The following is a 23,883-nucleotide window of genomic DNA, read 5'->3' as shown; positions in this document are numbered from 1 at the left end:
GGTGGGTTCCCATGGTCTCTGAGGTCGATCTGTGTGCTCAGCAAGTCTGAGGCCTGTATCCCTCGTGGAGACCGTGCAACCCGAACCCCTGGGCACCGCGACCATTTGCAGGAGCATATGCTTTTTGGCGATCCCTGAGGCTGTGCTTTGGACTACTTGTAGTCCACGCCCAGAGCAGTGTTTCCACCTTAGATTACTGGCCTAGACTTACTGAGTGTCCCGTGGGCTGGTATTGTGTGATTCCTCTCGAGGTCCCTTCACGATCCCTGGTCTGTCGACCGGTGTGTCCCTGTGAAGGCAACACTAAGTTTAATTGGGCTTACCTGATTGCTCCACACGTGCCCTGACTCTCCACCGCTTGGTGAGTCCCCTGTACCATGCTGGTCCTCACCGAAGCATCTTTCCTCTGACCCCGTGGGTTGTAGTTGCCAAGGCTTGTTGGTGTTCAATCCGGACACTGACCCCCCCCAGCACTCGACATCCTTCGTGGGACAGCTCACCTCCGGACTCTGTTCATTGTCGACATCTCCTGTTTTCTGTGGCTGCAGAGTCAAGCTTCACCTCTTCACTCCTGAAGCACCCGACATCTGTGGGCATTCGTCTATCGTGCCCCTGGTCACTGGCCAGTGACCTAGGCTCTGTCCCCTCTGCTTTCAGGTTCTTCACATCTCCGATCCAGTCTTGGATCACACCGGACACTTCTCCTCTTCCCGACAGCAGCACTTTGCAGCACATCGCCATTAAAATCAATGACTATTCCCGACACCATTTGACACCTATGCACCTGGCTTCCCTGGGTGAGGTAACTCGAGTACTCTGGTGCTCCCATGGGTGTTGCCCTAGAACCCCCTAAGTCTAAAGGGCTTTGCTAAAAGTCCTCTCCTAAGTGTCCTTAATCTTTAAAATTCCAACCGCGACTTTCCTCATAGAATCCTACGGCGCTCGCGGCTGTGTGCTCACACTGCACACGTCCCCTGTGGGTCTAGTGTGTCACTACCTTGGGTGGTTCCTTGGGGTCCAAGCGATTCTACGTGCTGTAGGCACTGTGTGTAGTCAAGTTAGTGGTTCTTTTACCATTTTCTTAATATATGGTTTGGTCCCCCCTGGGGCCCGTTGTATATTGTGCTATTTACCATCGTACTTTAGGTACACTCCAGATTGGATTCTGGGGTACCCTTGTGAGTCCCTAGTATATGGTATACTACGTATCCAGGGCATAGGTACCCCAGAGGTCTACCAGGGGCTGCAGCATGTATTATGCCAATCCTGGGAAGCCTTTTAAAATGACACAACAGGTCTACTAAAGCAGCCTGTGTAAGGTGGTGTATGCACCCCTTACTGAGATATTAGTTACCTGTATCTCCCCATATCACTGCACATATAATCCTATCAGCCACCCCTATGGCAGGCCTTAACAATCCTGAAGGCAGGGTGCTTGGGTTCATGTGAGAGGGTGCCCATGCATGAGCAGAGCCCCTCTGTCTTTCGGAATCTTTATTACAGGGTTGTTTGTGATGCAGCCAAACCATATATTCTTAAGTGCATTGTAACCTCGCGGTAAATGCTAACTTTGGAATGGCTGCATGGAAACATGTCTTGTTTTGTGTCAAACACTTTGGAATCATACCTCCACACCAGTAACTGGTGTGGGAGGTATGATTCCACCCTACTAGAGGGAGAAACATGGCACCACTGGTATACCCAGTAACAGCTTAACAGAACCCTGTTATCACAAAATGGACACAAGTCTGCCCTCCTGCTGCTGGACGAAACTCCAGCAGGGGAGGCCTGGACAATAGGTTTCCTGTCACAGGGAGGTGTGACCACCTCCCAGACAGACTTTAGGGTATTGGGGCTGGGTGGGTGCACTCCAAGAGTGCTTTGAAGTCTGCACTGGGGTCACATTTGGTGTCCCTGTGCATAGTCCAGCTCAAACCGGTTGCAGGGGCTACTAGCCCTTGCTCTGGCGCAAAACTGGACAAAGGAAATGAGTGTAGCCACCCTTCTTTCCTGACCCTCCCATAGGAGGGTCCCCAGAGTTTGTCCGACCCCTTCCTTGGGTATAAAGTAGGAACCCCTGACTACAGGACTTTAGATTTACCTGGACAAAACTCTGCTACAGAATCCCAGAACCTCAACTACCTACACGAAGTTGGATGACTGAAGAATCTCCCTTGGAGTAAAGGAGTTACTCCCCTGCTTGGCAGGCACCAAAGACGCATCTGTCCGATTTGCATCTCCAAAGCTCCAGGGGACTCCCAAGAATTTTGCAACATAGGAGGTGGGTTCCCATGGTCTCTGAGGTCGATCTGTGTGCTCAGCAAGTCTGAGGACTGTATCCCTCGTGGAGACCGTGCAACCCGAACCCCTGGGCACCGCGACCATTTGCAGCAGCATATGCTTTTTGGCGATCCCTGAGGCTGTGCTTTGGACTACTTGTAGTCCGCGCCCAGAGCAGTGTTTCCACCTTAGATTACTGGCCTAGACTCACTGAGTGTCCCGTGGGCTGGTATTGTGTGATTCCTCTCGAGGTCCCTTCACGATCCCTGGTCTGTCGACCGGTGGGTCCCTGTGAAGGCAACACTAAGTTTAATTGGGCTTACCTGATTGCTCCACACGTGCCCTGACTCTCCACCGCTTGGTGAGTCCCCTGTACCATGCTGGTCCTCACCGAAGCATCTTTCCTCTGACCCCGTGGGTTGTAGTTGCCAAGGCTTGTTGGTGTTCAATCCGGACACTGACCCCCCCCAGCACTCGAAATCCTTCGTGGGACAGCTCACCTCCGGACTCTGTTCATTGTCGACATCTCCTGTTTCCCGTGGCTGCAGAGTCAAGCTTCACCTCTTCACTCCTGAAGCACCCGACATCTGTGGGCATTCGTCTATCGTGCCCCTGGTCACTGGCTAGTGACCTAGGCTCTGTCCCCTCTGCTTTCAGGTTCTTCACATCTCCGATCCAGTCTTGGATCACACCGGACACTTCTCCTCTTCCCGACAGCAGCACTTTGCAGCACATCGCCATTAAAATCAATGACTATTCCCGACACCATTTGACACCTATGCACCTGGCTTCCCTGGGTGAGGTAACTCGAGTACTCTGGTGCTCCCATGAGTGTTGCCCTAGAACCCCCTAAGTCTAAAGGGCTTTGCTAAAAGTCCTCTCCTAAGTGTCCTTAATCTTTAAAATTCCAACCGCGACTTTCCTCATAGAATCCTACGGCGCTCGCGGCTGTGTCCTCACACTGCACACGTCCCCTGTGGGTCTCCTGTGTCACTACCTTGGGTGGTTCCTTGGGGTCCAAGCGATTCTACGTGTTGTAGGCACTGTGTGTAGTCAAGTTGGTGGTTCTTTTACCATTTTCTTAATATATGGTTTGGTCCCCCCTGGGGCCCGTTGTATATTGTGCTATTTACCATCGTTTTAGAACTGTAATATTGTGTGCCTTGCTCTCTAATTTCATAAAGAGGTTAGTAGAGAGTGTTTAGTAATAAATACATATATTTTACATATATACCTTGTGTGGTTCTCCTTTAATTTGGTCATTCAAGAGGTTATAATCTGGTAAACCAAGCTGCTTTACATTCCTTAGCCTGCCTTCCTTAGACTTAGCCTGAAGGCCTACCACTAGGATAGTTTTCAATAAAGGTTGTCTTTAACCTATCATCAATAAGGGTTGTTTGGACTGGTGCAAGGTGCCCACTATAACTAGTGGACAGCATATACCAGGCCAATTTCTCACATTGGTTTGCAGCGGTTGGATTCAATCTTGCTATTGCTTTACCAGATAATCTCTTTGAGTGACTAATTGAAAACCACTATAGGTATTATAGGTACATATAAATCAAGTCTAGAATATAGTAAGTTCTACTGAACCTAGAGTTGTGTGTCAAATGCTTAGCACACCCCTTCTACAACTCAAGAGAGTTTAGTAGGCCCCACTAGAGTAGGTAGGTGCACACACCACACCACACTAGTTCCGTCTTCAAGGGCAGAAGCCAGTAGGCCCCTACCAACTAGATATGACCATCTCCCATTCCAAGAATTGAGAGCTATGTGTACTTCTAGGAAATTGAAGACAGGGAAAAGTGCAAACACCCAACGCCTCGTAGACGCTTTGCTTTTAGATGACCTTAGAAAGACCCCAGGGTCTGATGAGGCAGGCAAGATGGGTGGGGCAGCAGAAGTGGAAAGGCCAAGTAGTGAACACTAGAATGACCCAGACTCTGATGCTGGCCAGGAGGATAAAAATGAGTCTAACCTGGACAATCCAACTGTTCCTGAAGGTGAGGGAGAAGGCCTCAGTGGCCCTCTCTATACCCACCCCCTCCCCACCCCCCGGAAGAGTTAAACATTTACCCAGAAGATCAAGATCTCCTTCCCAGGAATCTAATCATTCTGGCACTTCTGCAGGGTCCTCTGCTTCTCATAAAAGGGACACCTCTTATGAGAAGAAATGCCAACTGCTTGAATTTGAGAGAGCTACGCTCAGGATTAAAAAAAGAGCAATTGGCCTTAGATAGGGAATCCCTAGAGCTCCAGAGAGCTTCCTGAAGGTGGGGGCTAGAGCCTCGTGGTGGCAGCAACAATATCGCAGAGGTGTCAGCGGAAAACACTGCTTCTGGGCTGGTCTGGCACATGGGGAGCCAAGGTGTGAATGGGCCAAGGGCCAGAGCAACACCAGGCCCCCTGCCTGGCTCTCGTGGGGGGAGAGGAGCTGTTGTGGGCTGCCGTCTGTCTTACTGCGGCCGCACCCAGTACTCCACAGGCCTTTAAAAAGACCATTTACTTAACAAGGCTTTGTTGTTCTTTCACCCCTTCTTAGAACCCCTGCAGCTACACTCTGCTGATTTTTACTCTAGTTGCGTCTCTGGGAGCTATGTAAATATGTAAACGATGTAAAGTATATGTTCGAGGCATATGAGCTGCAGATCACACACTTAGGATAGTAGATCGCCATCTGGTGTTGGGCTCGGTTGCTTGCAGGTTGTTGTTGTCTTCGGAAGAAGTCTTTGGTCATGAGATAGGTGACTCCTCCCTTGGACGACAGTGCACATGGGCATCAACTCCATCGGTAGATTGTTTTTTTCCGCCATTGGGTTCGGATGCAACTTTTCTGCTCCGGTTGGAAATATCAATTCCAAGCCTTTCGAAGCACAAAACTTCACAACAAAACATCGAAGCACCTTCATTCTCGACAACGACTTCATCGGCTCGATTCCGGACGTTGACGCGGGCCGCTGGGCCTACCCACGCCGTGAGGCCTATGGCTCATGGAAAGGACGCCTTTCAAAAAATGCCCCCAGTGTGGAGCAAAATTTCCGCACAGTGACCACCACAAAGTCTGCAACCTGTGCCTATCACCTGAACACGACGAGTCCAGCTGTCCAGCCTGCGCATCTTTTCGATCCAAAAAGACCATCCGAGATCGAAGGGCTTGACGACACATCATGGCACAGAGAAAAGCTCCAGAACCATAGGACATCTTTGATGAAGGCCCCGATGTCCCGGCAGAAGATTTCGAAGATTTACAAATAATTTCCGACTCAGACGACCCCATCACTCCTGGGCAACGTGTGAGTACTACTGCCCCTGCCCCAACCCCACCAAAACCAAAGGCATTGGTCAAGACTTCGCCTGCTGGCCCCAGTCGAGACCGAAAACACCCTTCAGAAGCCCCGCCTCCGGGCTCAGCTCCGAAGAAACATAAGCCTTCCGGTAGCTCGGGACCGAGCAAACCGCATGTCATTGTCCAACCGGCACCCTCGGCACCGAAGACAAAAGACCACTCGGCACCGAAATCGGCTCCAACGCCTTCGGCCCCGAAAACACCAAGGCCAATAGATAAACCGGCACCGAAGGTTCCCAAGCCCACAGATACACCTTCGGCTCCAAAACCGACATCGGCACCGAAACCATCATCGGTACCGAAACCAACGGCTAAGGACTCTCATACGCCTCCTAAAGCCAAACAATCCATGATCAATCAAAACCTCGATCGGAACCGAAAAAATCGGTACCAAAGACTGTTCCTGAAGAACAAGAACTTTTTCATCCAGATCTCATCGACCCAAGGCAGAAAAAGATTTATATCAACCCCAAGACTCGACATGTCACCGCCCTGTAAAAAACGGAAACTGGACACACCACCTGCCCCAGTTCCTGTAAACAGGAAGGACTCTGCAACATTTCCTATGCCTCCTTCCTCTCCTATACTGCCTCCTATCCCACCCCCTCTGCCTACACCACCCTTACCTATACCCTCTCCATCACATACACCACCTCCACAGGATGATGATGATGATGACCTAGGGTGTGGGGGTGACCCTAATGATCCGTTCACGAATCCAGACACCTCACCACTGGATGATTGGGCATTCCCTCTACCAGACATGCCTGACCCTCAGCCATATCCCTCAAAACCATCGCCTCCTGACGATCACCTGGGGTTCGGCCAATTATTAAATAGTGCGGCACTTTACCATGGCATCACAATGCACTCAGACGCACCAGAGGAAGACTTTCTATTAGACACTTTCAAACAATCTCAAAAGTCTGTACAAATTCTACCCATGATTAAAGGAGTCATAAAACACGCCCCTGAAGTGTTTAAAGACCCCGTTCATGCCAGGGTTCTCAACCCAAGGATAGAAAAGAAATATAGGCCTGCCCCTGAAGATCCTAATTACATCAAAGGGCAACTCCCTTTGGATTCTTTGGTCGTTTCCAATGCTAGGAAACGCGCAACTCCCAAACCACTGGAGATACACCACCCCCAGACAAAGAATCCAAACTGTTAGAAGCCTCTGACAAAAGAGTAGCAGCACATGCCGCTAATCATTGGCGTATTGCCAACACCCAAGCCCTACTAGCACGCTATGACAGGGCCCACTACGATCATTTAGAGACTCTCTTACAACATCTGCCAGACCAATATAAAACCCAGGCAAATGATCTCATTCAGGAGGGAAAGCTGATTTCAAATGCAGCAATTAAATGTGCGCTTGATGCCGCAGACACCGCCTCTAGAGCAATTAACACAAGTGTGCTCCTTCGACGACATGCGTGGCTACGCATTTCAGGCTTTAAGCCAGAGGTACAAACTACCATACTTAGTCAGCCATTCAATCAGGAACAGCTCTTCGGGCCAGCAGTAGACACTGCCCTTGATAAAATGAAGAAGGGCACAGAGACGGCTAAGTCCATGGGAGCATTACAGTCTCCCCAACCACATGGCTCCTTTCGGCGCTCCTTCTATAGAGGATCCTCCAAAAATATGGGAGCGGACACCTCCTCTACATTCAAACCCGCTACACAAATATCCCCCAGTAGAGGATATTTTAGAGGCGGATACAGAGGAAACAACAACAAGGGGCGAGGTCGAGGTAATAACAACACTCGTACCTCCCCTGCCACAAAACAGTGACTTTCCTCCACTCCCCCCAGACCATTCCACTCCGGTCGGGGGAAGACTAAACAGTTCCTACCTGTCTGGAACTCCATCACAACAGACAAGTGGGTAAGACAAATTATCCAGTATGGTTACTGCCTGGAACTCACAACTACCCCCCGCATATACCACCCAAACAGCATCCCATGTCACCAGACCATCTTACACTCCTCAAACAGGAGGTTCTCTCATTGCTTCAAAAACACGCAATAGAGCCAGTTCCCTTAGAACATCAGGGTACAGGGGTATACTCACTCTACTTCCTAATCCCCAAGAAGGACGGGACTCTAAGACCAATACTCAACCTCAGACCTCTAAATCTGTACATAAACTCAGATAATTTCCACATGATCACTCTTCAACAAGTGCTCCCACTACTACAACAAGGCGATTTCCTTGCCACACTAGATCTCAAGGACGCTTACTTCCACATTCCCATACATCCTGCCCACAGGAAGTATCTAAGGTTTGTGGTGGACGGACAAGACTACCAGTTTACAGTCCTTCCATTCGGGGTAACAACCGCACCCAGAGTATTCACGAAATGTCTAGCAGTAGTAGCAGCACATCTCAGAAGACAACAAATTCATGTCTTCCCGTATCTAGACGACTGGCTAATACAAGCCAAGTCATTCAACAAATGTGTTCTACACACACACCAAACCATGCAAATCTTACACAACTTGGGATTCACAATAAACTATCCCAAATCTCATCTCCAACCCTCTCACATACATCAGTATCTAGGAGCCACCATAAACACTTCCACAGCCCTAGCATATCCCAGCCCAGCCCAGCCAGGATAACCAATATACAAGCTCTTATCACCAAATTTCAAGTCCAACACTCCCTTCCAGCAAGAGTGTTCATGCAACTCATAGGCATGATGGCGTCATGCATCTTCATTGTGCCTTATGCAAGACTTCAAATGCGTCCCTTGCAAGAATGTCTAGCACATCAGTGGAACCAGGCTCACGGACAACTTACAGATCTGGTGTTGGTAGACAGCCGCACACATCGCTCTCTGAAATGGTGGAACACAACAAACCTCTCCAAAGACCGTTCCTAGAGCCTCTTCTACAGATAGTGCTGATAACGGACGCATCGCTCACAGGATGGGGAGCCCATCTCCTCTGACACACCACTCAGGGCAAATGGACCACTCAACAGAAAGTGCTCCATATCAATTACCTGGAACTGCTAGCAGTGTTCCTATCACTAAAATCATTCCAACTACATCTCCAGAACAAAACTGTCCTCATACGGCCAGACAACATGACAGCCATGTATTACATACAAAAACAAGGAGGCACACATTCTCTCCGGCTGTGCCAGCTCGCACAGAACATTTGGAGATGGGCCATTCCCCAGAACATATACCTACTTGCGGAACACCTTCCAGGGGTTCACAATCAAATTGCCGATCTGTTAAGTCAACAAACAGAACAGATCCACGAATTGGAATTACATCCACAAATTCTAGCCCCCTTCTTCCAACAATGGGGGCCAACCAGACATAGATCTGTTCGCCACACACGAAAACGCAAAATGCCAAACCTTCGCCGCCAGGTTTCCCCACCCGGAGTCAAAGGGCAATGCGATATGGATGAACTGGTCAGGCAGATTTGCGCACACTTTTCCGCCTCTCCCACTCATTCTATTAGTGGTACACAAGCTCAGACAACAGTCTCTCAAACTGATCTTAGTAGCTCCCACATGGGCACGCCAGCCCTGGTTCCCAACGCTAATGGAACTCTCGCTAGTTCCACACCAAAAACTGCATCTCTCCCCGTCCTTAATTACCCAGATCCAGGTCAACTGAATCTGGCCATCTGGCTCCTGAAGTCTTAGAGTTTGGTTACCTCAACCTGCCCCCAGACTGCATGAATATTATAAAGGAGGCCAGAAGACCTACCACTAGAGCCTGCTATGCTGCAAAATGGAAGAGATTTGCCATTTATTGCTCTAACAATCATATAAACCCACTGGATGCATCCATCCAGGACATCATTTGCTACTTACTGCACTTGCAAAGAGGTAATTTGGAATACTCATCCATACGTCTCCACTTAGCAGCATATTACAAAATCGACAACACTTTTCACTCATTAGAGTACCTGCAATTAAAGCCTTCATTGGAAGGACTAAAAAGGATTATTCCTCCCACATTACCACCCTCTCCAGTGTGGAATCTAAACATTGTCCTTACAAGGCTCATGGGACCCCCATTTGAACCTCTGCATAAATGCGAACTACAGTTCCTCACATTGAAAGTGGCTTTCCTTATCGCTATCACATCCCTAAGAAAGGTAAGTGAAATCCAGGCGTTAACCATACAAGAACCATTCTTACAATTACACCGTAACAAAGTGGTTCTTAGAACAAATCCGAAATTCCTTCTAAAAGTCATATCTCCCTTCCATCTTAACCAATCAGTAGAGTTACCAGTGTTCTTCCCAAATCCAGACTCGGTAGCTGAAAGAGCTCTTCATACCTTAGACGTTAAAAGAGCCCTTCTTTACTACATTGACAGAACCAAATCATTCCACAAAATAAAACAATTGTTTGTTGCTTTCTCTCCACCACATAAAGGCAACCCCATTTCCAAATCTGGGATAGCTAGGTGGATAGTTAAATGTATTTCAAATATGTTACCAAAAAGCTAAACGCACTCTAACAGTTACCCCTAGAGCGCACTCCACACGCAAAATAGGGGCTTCCATGGCATTCTTAGGAACATTCCCTTAGAAGATATTTGTAAGGCAGCCACATGGTCTACAACACACACCTTCACTAAAAACTATTGTGTTGACGTGCAAGCAAAGCAGCAAGCTTCTGTGGGTCAGGTTGTCCTTAAAACTTTATTTCAAACTGCTGCAACCGATACAGGTGACCACCGCTAGGGGAGATACTGCTATATAGTCTATTCTAAGTGTGTGATCTGCAGCTCATATGCCTCGAACGGAATATACTACTTACCAGTATGCATCTGTTCTTGGCATGTAGAGCTGCAGAGCCACACACGCCCACCCACCTCCCCGGGACCTGTATCTGTTCCAGCATTGTCTTACTTAGACATCACACATGGACATCTCTCTCTTTTCTACAAACTCCATCATTTCCCACCATGGCGAAAAACAATCTACCGATGGAGTTGATGCCCATGCGCACTGTCGTCCAAGGGAGGAGTCACCTATCTCGTGACCAAAGACTTCTTCCGACAACAACAACCTGCAAGCATCCAAGCCCAACACCAGATGGCGATCTACTATCCTAAGTGTGTGGCTGTGCAGCTCTACATGCCAAGAAAAGATGCACACTGGTAAGTAGCATATTCCTTACTCACTCATGACCCTCTGTTGTACATTCAGACTCTGTACCCTCTACCTCCTTGTACTTCTGCTCAGTTCCTCGAAGCAGCTTAGTGTGCTAGGGGAGCTATCAGGCGCGCACCGCCCATTGTGCTCAAAGGGCATTGAAGCGCCGTCATACGATGTTGCTGGAGCTGGAAGGGCACTAATGGGGGTCACTTAAGTAGAGAGGAAATCCAGTTAACCCAGACAGACCCAATAATAAAGGGAAACTGGGGATCTGCCTGAGGTTTTTTAATATTTAGCCCCCCTTGGTCTATAATATCTTCAAAGAGCTCCCAACATTGTGGTTGAGCCCACCCCGACTTTTAGGCGTCGGGGTGACCCAATGATGAAGCATGACACCACTAGGGTGTGTGAGTGTACCTAAACCAAAAGGAATTGCTTCCTTGCTCACCTAATGGTGAAGTTAAAATTCTCCCTCACCAGACACTTCACATCATTCCACTAACGTGCTTTGAAACCGACCACTGGATGGCCAGTTGGAGTAAAACTATTTGTGTAATTGATTATATAGGGAGGTGTTACTCTGACCCAGAATCCTCTCCACCCTTAAGGCAATGGAAATTTATCAATAGCCTATTGTATACATCTGGATTTTCTCCCCATAATTCTAGACAGTAATTTCATTGAAAAATAGCCAATGTACGACCACAGGACGCTTGCTTATTATTAAACATTTATCATCCTGAATTCCTACTGTAATGAACCAACATACGGCTACGGGACGCTTTGTTATTATTCTGAAATGTTATCATCCTGAAGTCGTACTGTATTTCCGTTTTAGTGCCGCTTAGCCTTCTTAGATCGTCTCTGAGGTTGCATGGTAACACTTAAATGATGAAGTCTACATTTTACCAATCAGAAAATGTATATTTTTGTGCCTCACTCATCTGGCTTCCCGTTGTGATTTTATTTTTCACTCCTCTTTTGTTTAGCTCTCTACGCCCTTCAATTTCATGGTCCGTTTTCATGATGTTTTTTACCATATTCTGATAATTTTCTCAGCCATCTCTTATGTCTGTTTACCAGGTTAATTTTCAGTATTGTAAAACATTTTAAGAAAACATTAATCCTGTAAAATAGTTTATTACCATAACTGTTACTTATTCGCAGTGCTTCTCGCCTTCGTCTTTGCAAATCTCTGGGCTGGGCATGATGATGAGGTGGTAACCGTAGAGCGACTGAAGAAAAGGCAGCAAGGGATAGAAAAGGACCCATCACTGCATGGCTTCATAATAAAGGCATACTGTGATTGGCCATGTCCTTCTGTAAAGCCAAAACCTGCTGCCTCCGAGACTAGGCCTACTCTTCGCCTCTTGAGCCAATCCAGAAGCTGCATCACAGCATAAGAGCAGCGTCGGGATTGGCTGGAGCAGGCAAAGTCAGCTCTCCTTAGGATCCAGTGATCCCTGGCTCCCTAACGTTGTGCGGGTAGGAGAGGCCTTATGTGCACATGTCGGGTTGGTCATAGAAAGACACCCATCCATCCTGACATGCGCACTTACACATCTTTAGACCCAGAGACTCTTCCGGTGCTGTCTATTATGATGCCACGCCCCTGCCAACTCATAGATTGAAAGTCTGCTGCGTGCAATGTGCAGCCTGCCCACCCCTGTAATTTAAGCACTGCGTCCAGGAATATAAACTGTCTAAATGCATACTAGGGTCCAGGGGGGCAGCAAATACAGGGGGGCAATGCCCCCATGATGAAATCGCACCTGGGTGGAATTACATCCAGTACATCAGGACTAGAATTTTGTGATTGTTGCCCCCCTTATGTCATGGTTTTCCTCCCTTATGCCAAGAAGCATCTCCAATGAGCTAGTGCCTGTATCTTGCCACAGGTACCCCCAATTCCAAACATTGCCTCCAGTCTGCCAGTAGCAGTGGTTTTCACAGGAGCCTGTCCATGCCTCCAGTTGCCTTAAGTGCGCCAGTAGCAGTGGTTTTCACAGGAGCCTGTCCATGCCTCCAGTTGCCTCCAGTGTGCCAGTAGCAGTGGTTTTCACAGGTGCCTGTCCATGCCTACAATTGCCTCCAGTGTGCCAGTAGCAGTGGTTTTGACAGGTGCCTGCCCATGCCGACAATTGCCTCCAGTGTGCCAATAGCAGTGGTTTTCACAGGAGCCTGTCCATGCCTCCAGTTGCCTCCAGTGTGCCAGTAGCAGTGGTTTTCAGAGGTGCCTGCCCATGCCGACAATTGCCTCCAGTGTGCCAGTAGCAGTGGTTTTCACAGGTGCCTGTCCATGCCAGCAATTGCCTCCAGTATTCCAGCAGTAGAAGTTTTCCATAGGTCCCTTTATAAGCCACAAATTACCTTCAGTATGTAAGGGTCAATGGCAGACTAGCAAGCATTACATCATATTCTCACTCACATTTACTCAACCACACTCATTCTCACTCAGTCTACCTCACTCTCACTCATTCTTACTCTGACTCCAACATACTTACTCATACTCACTTGCTCTAACTCTGTCATTCTCACACACTCTGTATCACTCATTCTCTCTCCTTCAGTCACACTCACACTCACTCCAACTCTTACTCACTCATACATTTTCACTCGTGCACTCACTCTTATTGTTGCACATTCTGACTCACTCATACTCACTGACACTCATCCTCACTTATTCTCACTCACTCCCTTTTAGTGGCTCTCACACACTACCTGTCACTGACACTCACTGTTACACACTCATGCTCACACGTACAAACACATTCAGAAACACACAACCACACTCCGATCCCCAAGCACGTACCCTACATACATTTAAAAGCATTTTTTATTTGTCATCTGCCACAGAAGTATTCATTCTAGATCCTCGTGCCCTATTTTTTATTACACTAACAGTGAATAATAATCTATCATTCACTATTAGTGTAATATAAAATTGGCTGAAAACAAAGATGGAGCACGGCTCCCTTCAGGATAACCTGCCTCTGTGTTCTTGGTACTCATTTTGCTACCTCTGAAGCCAGAGGTCACACAAGCAGTGTCAGGGGTCACAAGGGGCAAGCAAGGAGTCACAGCTGCGACCCCTGACAATCCCTAAATGATGCCCATGCATGTGACCCTGTTGAGAACATCATACAATGTGCCAAGTGACCTCATTCAGAATATCAGAATGTGCTGTGTTTTGTGACTCCATTCAGAATGACACTGTGCTGTGTCATTACCATTCCGAAGATCAGTTTCTGTTATATCTTGTGACCTCATTCAGAATATCACATTTTGTGCTTAGTCATGCGATACCCCAGAATGTGCAGAGTAATGTGACCCCAGTCACTGTTTTCTAACCATAGATACTTAAGTGTTTCACTCCTAAAAATACTGCCATAACTTTATCATCTCCTCTGGAAGCTGATTTCTCTGTGTTTGTTTCTCTGTTTTGCAGGATGTCAGAAGCAACCTAAGCAGGTAAGGTTGGTTTATTATCCTCCTGTCAGTGTGTAAAGAGCAGGTTTCAATGCTGCTGTGTGTAAATGCCACTACTGAGCTCACACAAAGTGTTAGGAAACTTTCAGATCCTCGTAAAATCAATTTACATTCCCCAAAAAAATCTTACGTCCTCAGAACCCTCTCCTGCATCATCAGGAAACTCTCTTAAATTTTCATAAATCCCTGCAAGTTTTCAGCAAACTCTTTTGAGTCTTGAAATAATTGCCACAGAAATGAGCTGCTGTCCTCACAAAGCATATTTGTATCTTTAAAGCCTAACTGAAGTCGTACGAAAAGTACCCTGAACATACAGAAAAAGCAAGCCCATTCTGGAAAAGTTGCCCCAGGTTTTCCTCAATTCAGAGTTGTGCAAAAACTAAGTCAAAATTTCCTAACTATACAAACACAAATGGTGGCTATGCTCACAACAATTGCAGATCCAATTTTCAGCACTATTGTTAGGGATGTTAGATCATACACATATATCTTCATGTGGGGTAGAGGTGCTACCTTGGTACTGCAGACACCCTGCCACCTAGGGTGTTCACCTGCTTAGGACAATGTCCTTGGCAAAAAGTATACAAAATAATAAGTACTAGAGCACACATAGAAAGTCCATTTAATAAATAATGTAGTCCTAATATGAAGTCCATCAAATTTTTTGTTCTTTTTTGTGAAGTTATTTTATTCCATTTGTAGTTTCCACAATGTTCGGTTTATATATAAGCAGGAACGGCCAATATCTGCTCTATACGAGCACAAGCAGCTGACACGTGTTTCGTCCATTGGGCTTTGTCAAGGCTGCAGAAAAAATACATACATTGGAATGGAACATCATCTCTCATGAAATCTTTTTCATAAAATTCTTACGTGTCAACCTCATGTAGGAGTGATGAGGCGAAGGAAAATAGTGACATGAAATTATATATGCCGGTCACAACTCACTGAGGATATTGTGTAAAAATGCATTGTAGCGTCAGCTCACCCAAAGCCATAAAAAGTGTTACCCATGATAGGCGATGTTGACCGAAAGATGAGAACCCAAGGAAGGGGGCCACAGGGAATGCCTGTATATATTATAATACTACTGAAAAACTACGTTTTGCATGCATTGTGCTCTCTAACATACGAAGAAATATGCATGTTTAGTGTTCCATTTTGAATGCAAGGAAAGAATAAACATTAGTAGTGAGATTTCGTAAGAATATAGAATACCTGAGCACCCTGTAGTAAGGACAATGTCCAAAAGTAGTCCGGGAGATGCAGAGAAGATCTTGTCAGAATCTATTTAAAATATATATAAAATTGTATGTATATGCGACCATGCTGAGGAAAAAATAGTAGTGGGCGGAAAAGTAAACATTAGTACACAGCAAGGAGAGCGAAGTCTCCTGAGTGGTAGAAAGGGAAGTGCAAATAACAACATATAAAAGTAGACCAGTTCACAATGGAAACTGATCACCCAGGTGAAACGAGGGAAATGATTCCTTGTGTAGTGCAATACAATTAAGAGGGCCAATGTATGAATATTTGTCTTGTGAATTTCCTAGTGGAGAGGGAAATAAGCAAGAAGCATTTTATGACTGACTGGTGGTGATCGGTCAGTAAAATACCAAAAGAGGCCATCTAGGGAAAACAACCAAACCCACATATTTCTGAAAACTAGAGACCCGGGAGAGTCCAGGGAGGTATGGCTTGTGTGGATCCCCCAACGTTTCCCTAGCCAGAATCCCCTGCAAACCTCAAATTTTGCTGAAAAAATCAACATTTTCTCAAATGTCTGTGTGAGAAAGTTGTAGGATCACCGGACTGACACAAATTTCCTGACACTCAGCGCTCCCCAGGTCTCCCGATAAAAATGATACCTCACTCGTGTGGGTGGGTCAGGTACCCATGACAGGCAAGGGCCCAAAACATATTGTGGAGACTTCAAAATTACCCATCATAAAACGGCCTGGTTTTGCAGGAAGGGGGCACCGGGTTTGTTTTGCCCCTGGGATCGCGGCCATCTAGGGGAATGTAGGAGAGTAGGATCTGCACTTATGTTGCCCCCACTTTTTTTCTGATGTTAACACTGCTTTCTGGCTATAGTCTGGCTGGGACCCTGCTAATCAGGGCCCCAGCCTCTCTGTTCTCTCTAAAACAACTTGGAGTGCATATTAGATGCACTAGTGATTGGATACTGTGGTACCTTATGAGCCCCTAGTATATGATACCTTAGGTACCAAGGGCATAGGTACTTCACAGGCCTACCAGGGGTCTAAGCATGTATTATGCCACCCCTGGAAAGCAGACTAAATCTGACACCACAGGCCTGCTTCTGCAGCCTGGGTGAGGTAGTGTTAGCACTCCTCACTAAGATATAGGTTCCATATATCTCACCTTACACACACATATAACCCTATCAGTCACCCCTAAGGCAGGCCCTATCAATCCTGAGGGCAGGGTGCTTGGTTTCCATGTGAGGGGGTGCCTCTGCCTGAGCAGGGCCCCTCTGCAGCTCTCAGAGTCTATTCTCTGTAGCCGTTTGTGGATGCGGTTAAACCATATACTCTTAAGTGCATTATAACCTCGCGGTAAATGCTAACTCTGGGATGGCTGCATCAAAACATGTTGTGTTTGGTGTCAAATGCTTTGGAATCATACCCCCACACCAGTAACTGGTGGGTGCACTCTTGGAGTGCTTTGAAGTCCTGCACTGGGGGAGCAGTAGGCTCCTCTGTGCATATGCCAGCTCAAACCGGTTCAGGGGCTACCTGCCCCTGCTCTGGTACCAAACTGGACAAAGGGAAGTGGGTGTAGCCACCCACTCCCCTGACCCTCCCATAGGATTGGTCATAGAGCTAGACCGTCCCTTCCTTTAGTATAAGTTAGGGAACCCTTACCATTGCAAACTAGATATCCGTGGACGACACTCTGAAGAAGAATCCTGGACCTTCGACGTTCCACTACCTTTGGAAGACTGAAGATTCTCCCTTGGAGTCAAGGAGTGACTCCCCTGCTTGGCAGGCACCAAAACTTTGAATCAACAGTCGCAAACTTTCCCGCTCCCAACGGAGTCCAACGTCCCTGCAGCCCCGGAAGTAGATTTCCTGACTTCTCCAATGCCATCGTGAGTCCCCAGTGAAGCTGAGGCAAGTGGACCCCACGAGTGATAAGGAACAGCAATACCCGGGTACCGTGCACTATTTTCGAGTGCAATCCCTTCACGACGTTCTAAAAACGTATGCATTGGACCACGTGTGGTTCAAGCCTCCAGCAGGATTTCCATCAAAGATCAGAGGCCTACCCTGTTCCGAGAGACCGTGGGCTCCTGTGAAGTGAATCTTCCCAAGGCATCTTCGCGATCCCTTGCCAGCTGGCTTGTGGGTCCCCTGAAGACTTTTCTACAGAACCAAAGGGCTCCCTTGGTTGCTCCAGGCCTGCCCTGACTTACCCTCGCTGGGTGAGTCCCTCAGACCTTGCTGGTCTGCACCGCTGACTTCCTTCACTTTCCACGAGACTTGCTGTTGCCAAGGCTTGTTGGCTCTAATTCGGTTGCCGACACCTCAGTAAGCTGCAGACTTCGTGAGACACGCCGAATCCAGCTCCTGGTTGTCGTCAACGCCTCCTGGACCTTGTGGCTGAAGAGTCAAGACACCCGTGATCACCTGAAATCACCCGATGACTGTGGGCATCCATCTTCCTGGGCCCGGGTCACTGCCAAGTGACTTTCAACACTGTCTCCTCTGCTTTCAGGTCTTCTTTCTTCTGAATCCATCATTGGATTCCACCGGACGCTTCTCCTGTCTTCACAAGCAGCAAGTCTTATTTGGCTCCCATTGAAAACGACGCCGCGACCCGACACCAAAAGACACTTATGCACCCAGCTTCCCTGGGTGAGGTAACTCCAGCACTACGGTGCTCCTGTGTGTGTTGACTCTAGAACTACTTACCCTGTAAGTGACTTCCTTGTAGACTCTCCCGAAGTATCCTAAAACTTTAAAATTCCAACCGCGACTTGCTCCATTGAAGTCTATTGGGATCTGCGGCTGTGTTCTCACACTGCATGCGTCTCCCGTGGGTCCTTTACTTACCTGCCTTGGGTGGATTAGTGAGGCCCCAGCGCTTCTACAGGCCCTAGGCCTTGTCCCCTCGCAAGTCGATCTTCTTATACCTCTTTTTTAGTATATGGTCTGGTACGCCCCTAGGGCCCCAGCCATATAAGTGCTTAAATTGTTGTGAACTGTTGATTTTTGCATATGTTCTTGACTTCTAATCTCATAAAGAGATTAGTAGAGTGTGTTAGAAATAAATACATATGTATTTTAAATACATACCTGTGTGGTGTCCTTTCATTTGGTAATTCAAGAGATTATAAGGTAAAACAATTTGCTTTACATTCCTCCAGAGACTTATGCTGAAGGCTGCTCTCCACAGCTACCACTAGGATAGCTTTCTTTAAAAGGTTGTCTTAAACTATCTACCATGAGAGTCGAATTGGACTGGTGCAAGGTGGCCACTATAACTAGTGAGCAGCATATGCCAGGCCAACTTCTCACATTGGTGGGCAGCGTGTGGGATTACAGCTTGCCATTGTTTTACCAGAAAATCTCTATTTGAATTACTAACTGAAAACCACTGAAGGTACTCAAGGTACATATAAAATCAAGCTTAGTATCAATAAGTTCTACTGAACTAAGAGCTGTTTGTCAATGGATAGCACACCCTTTCTACAGCTCAAGCTAGGATCAGTAGGCCACAAACTAGTGTAGGTAGTACAACACTGCACAACACTAGAATGTCCTTAAGGGCTGGAGCCAGTGGGTCCACCCAGCCTCAGTATAAGGACATGACTTTCTTTGACTTGAAAGCCATGTGTGCTGCAAGGCACCTGAGGATAGGACAGAGTCCCTCCACACTACACCTGATAGATCTGTTGACAACAGATGATCTTAGATTAGCTCTAGGAGCTAATAGGTCTGAATCAGGGGGTGGGTCAATCATAGTCTCTGGGTCAGATGATGAAAATCAAGATGACCAGGACTCTGTGGTTGAAGGGCCAGACCGACAGTGATCTGTAAAGGACAGAGGAATGCTCCCTAAGAGAACTGACAGAGTGGAGGAGAGGCCACTCCTATCACTCCGGCAGAGAATCTGTCCAGCAGAGGAATTTATACCTTCCTAGAAGGGAAACCTCCTCTGAAAGAATGTACAAACTGCTGCAGTATGAGGAAGCAAGATTTGCCCTCCAAACCAAGCAGTTGGCATTAGATAAGGATGCCTTTGAGCTCCAGAGAGCTTCTAGAAGAGAGGGTTTAGAAACCCCGGGTGGCAGCTACAGTGTCCCTAGAGTCAGAGATTACATTCCAGACCATAGGAACCCTTCCAAGGTTGTTCCTCCCTACCATAGTGGGGATGATATCCACAAATGGATAACTGCTATGGAAAGGGCCTGTAGAGTACAACAGGTACCCCAAAAGCAGTGGGCAGCAATCTTGTGGCTCTCCTTTTCAGATAAAGGTTGAGACAAGCTCCTCACTGTTAGAGAAGAGGATGCTGATGATTATGAGGTCCTGAAGAGTGCGTTAATAGATGGGCTTGGCTTAACCACTGAGCCGTACAGGTTGAATTCAGAGACACCCAGAAAGCACAGACTCAGGACAGGACTGACTTTGTAGATTGTGCAACCAAGGCTCTTGAGGGCTGGCTGGTTGGTAGTAGAGTTACTGATTTTAAGGGATTGTATAATCTTATGATGAGAGAACAGATTCTTAATAATTGCCAGAACCAGTTGTTGCATCAGTACCTGGTGGATTCTGGTCTGACCTCGCCCCAATAATTGGGAAAGAGGGCAGACAAATGGGTCAAAAGCAGGGCGAGGCAGAAAACCCAGAACCAAGGGGGTGACACTAAGAAGCAGAATTCCAAGGGCTCTGAGAAAGGTGGGGATAAGTCAAAAGACCAGAAGTCTTCACTAGGGCCCCAAAAATCTGCATCTGGTGGGGATTCACAGTCTAACAAAGGGAAAGGCCAAAAGAAGCCCTGGTGAAAATTCTGTAAACATAAAGGGCACTGGACTTCTGACTGTAACAAGTCCAAAGACCAAACCACTACCACTCCTGCCCCTAAGGCAACTGTTCCCCCTAGTGCAGCTACTGGTGGAGGTGGCAATCAGAATAAGGGTGTAGTAGGGTTGACCCTGGGTTCTGAAGTGGACTTTGGCCTAGTCAGAGTACCCACTCAGGCATTGCTGATTTGTGATGGAGATATTGATATGTCCTTCCTAGTGAGTGCCAGTAATCTGGGCAAATACAAACAGCAGCCTGTATTAAATGGCAAACAGGCTTTGGTATTCAGGGACACAGGTGCTAGTTTCACCATGGTGGCAGAGGATCTTATGGACCCTGGGCAGATCATCCTGGGTGAAATGTACCAGGTTACCAATGCAAGCAATGACAGGACCAACCATAGTCTGGCAGTTGTGAATTTCTCCTGTGGAGGGGTAACTGGCCTCAAGAAGGTTGAAGTCAGTGCAGACCTCCCTGTAGAATGTCTATTGGGCAATGATCTAGAGACTTCAGCCTGGTCTGAAGTAGAGTTATGGACTCATGCTGAGATGTTGGGCATACCTGCAGAGGTATTTGCTGTGACCAGGTCACAGGCCAAAATGCATCAAACTGAACCAGCTCTGGATCCTGAAAGTATGGACCATGTGCTACCCAAGAGGAGGAGCAGTAGGGTTAAGGCAGTGCCTTCACCTCTGTCTCAGATCACAGATTCCCCTCCTGAGGGAGGAGAAGCAGATCCTGAAGAAGGAACTGCCCCAGTGGGAATTGAGCCTGATCAGGTTGAGTTCTTGGGGGCAGGGGGGACCTTCTAGGGAAGATCTGAGTAAGGAGCAACAGTGCAGCCCCTCTCTTGAACCCCTCAGACAGCAGGCTGCTGCTGAGGCTGCTGGGAGTGCTAGTGGGTCCCATAATGTTTATTGGGATGAGGGGCTCCTATACTCTGAAGCTAGAGATCCAACTCCTGGAGCCACCAGGAGGTTGGTAATACCTCAGAAGTTTAGGGGGTTCCTCTTGACCCTAGCACATGACATCCCTTTAACAGGACACGTGGGCCAAAACAAGACCTGGGACAGGCTTGTTCCACATTTTCATTGGCCACATATGTCAGAGGACACGAAGGAGTTTTGTCGCTCCTGTGTCACTTGCCAAGCCAGTGGCAAGTCAGGTGGCACAACCAAGGCCCCCCTGATACCACTACCTGTGGTGGGGGTACCCTTTGAAAGGGTAGGGATTGACATTGTTGGTCCCCTTGACCCTCCAACAGCATCTGGGCACAGGTTTATCCTGGTGGTAGTGGATCATGCCACCAGGTACCCAGAAGCAATTCCCCTGAGGACCACCACCACGAATTTGAAAAGACCTTCCCAAATTACTTTTACACCATTATTTGACTCACGTGGCAATCATGATACCCTGAATAGAGGAAATATTCTTCGACTTTTTAAATCTATACCATCATTGGAAAAATTGACAACAGAAGATATCGATTGTGTAAGCTTCTTACAATCTTCTGATGGCAAACAACCAATAACATTGCTAACTGTAAATACTGCCTCTATAGCAGACCAAATCATGCAAGAATATGAAGTTTTTCACAGCTGGGGGATAATAATTAGCAAACTAGCCCCAAAGGTATACCCAACTCCATTTATAAAAGAAGAAAGTCCAATGAAAAGACCAAATGGGATGAAAGACGATTTAGTCTATTCTATATTAAAAAATCCCCTGGGAAAAACAAACTGCTATGGTGAAAAATCCGTAGATCAAGGAAAAGATAAAGAAAAGATAAAAGAAAATAATGGAGTAAATGAGAAATGGATCTTGACGGCTTTACATGGCAGTAACAAACAATGACAGAACAAGTCACAAGATATAACAGATGAAACAAACACAATAGTGGTTTGTTCCTGGAATATAAATGGTTTATGTAAAAAGATAAAAAATGCTCAAATAGAGTAATTAACAAATTGTTATCAAATTATATTGGTGCAGGAAACTTGGGAATTGTACCCGTTTATGTTACAAGAATATAAAGGATATTTTGTTCCCGCAATAAGACATTATAAATTTGGACGGCCGTGTGGGGGCCTGGCAATATTTTTACTGATTGACCTAAAAGTAGAACATAGGCAGCTAGACACGAATAATTCTAATTTCCAAGCTGTGAAGTTGAACTACCTAATAAGAAAGGAAGATAAACCGAAAAATCTAATATTAATTAATATATATATATACCACCTAAACAGATATCAAAGAAGGAGACGTGTGCTGCTCTTACTATCTCTTTGCTGGACCAAATAATGGAAGATCCGTCTGTAGATTTCTTAGTTACAGGAGATTTTAATATAAATCTACTAATACAATTCATAAGGGATGATTTTATACAGTCCCAAAATCACCAATGGTTAATCCCAGAGCAAGTACTTGATCACTCAAAAAACGTTAAACAAAAAGTTATTGGGAGGAACTTCATGATGGACATGGAAGCATTGGGTCTTAGAATGTTAAATGGTAGATTTGAGTCAGATACACCCCCAGCGTGGTCATTTCAGTCTCACCAGTATAAATCTAGAATAGATTATACTATGGTATCCGTAAATATCTTCGACAAAATTACCTCATATCACTTAAAAAAGGCATTTGAAAGTGACCATAGTCAACAAATAGTACAAGTGAAATTGCTAGGATCGAAACATCAAAATTACTTAACCATGCACGGTCAGATCTGCACTGCTAATTATAGAAAACGTACATGGGAAACAAATAATATGGACAGCACGATGAAAAAGTCACGAGAACTAATTAAAAAATGTTTTAAAGATAGCACTGTATGGTCTGTAATTGAACAATGGGAAAATTTTACACAAAAAATAGTTGCACCATACGAAATCTCTCCTCATGTTAAAAAAAATCACATGGTCCAAAGGAAAAAAACCGATACTTTTATCAATTTCCCATATACAGTTAAAAAGATCAGACGGACCCGTAATAGACTTAGGAAACAGTTAAATAAGTACCCAAAAGATGAAGATATACAAATAAAATTAAAAAATGTCAACAATAAATTGAGAAAATTAATTTGGAATGAAAAAGATAAAGTTAATCAGGAATTGTGGGCAAAAATCTTCTATGCCAGTAACCAAGCGAACTCAAGGGAGTTTTGGAAAGTGATTAATGGATTAACCAGGCCCCAAAAATCTGTAGTCACATCCTCCTTAAGTGAAGATGAATGGTCCATATATCTTATAAAAATCCTAAACCCTAATATAGAAGTGAATATTAAGGAACATAAATCGATTATTAAAGAAAACAAACACTTAATGATAGATAAGATTAATGTAGAATGTGACGCAAAACTTTATATTACAGAAACCCAAGTCGCAAAATTAATAAAGAACCAAAAAAAATGGAGCACCGGAACCCAATGGCATCCCGTTTTCTCTTTACAAAGAAGAACCAGATTACTGGGCTATATATTTGACAAAGGTATTTAATGAAGTCATACAAACGGGGCTGGTTCCAAAATCATGGAGAGGTTCGTTGATATCTCCAATTTAAAAAAAAGGAAATTGGC

The 23,883-nt window shown here is 46.2% G+C and overlaps 1 pseudogene across 1 annotated transcript in view; it reads left to right on the top strand.

Annotated features, from left to right (window-relative positions):
* Window positions 1–23,883, top strand: part of LOC146830579 (E3 ubiquitin-protein ligase TRIM39-like) — a 129,541-nt pseudogene that overhangs the window by 59,703 nt on the left and 45,955 nt on the right. The window contains exon 5 of the transcript XR_014961446.1: window positions 14,216–14,238. The product of XR_014961446.1 is annotated as an E3 ubiquitin-protein ligase TRIM39-like (transcript). The remainder of the gene's footprint in view (window positions 1–14,215; window positions 14,239–23,883) is intronic.

Source organism: Triturus cristatus, chromosome 5_1 (assembly GCF_964204655.1).
Source record: "Triturus cristatus chromosome 5_1, aTriCri1.1, whole genome shotgun sequence".
In the NCBI taxonomy this organism is placed as follows: Eukaryota; Metazoa; Chordata; class Amphibia; order Caudata; family Salamandridae; genus Triturus; species Triturus cristatus.
This window is presented reverse-complemented; position numbering and strand designations above follow the sequence as displayed.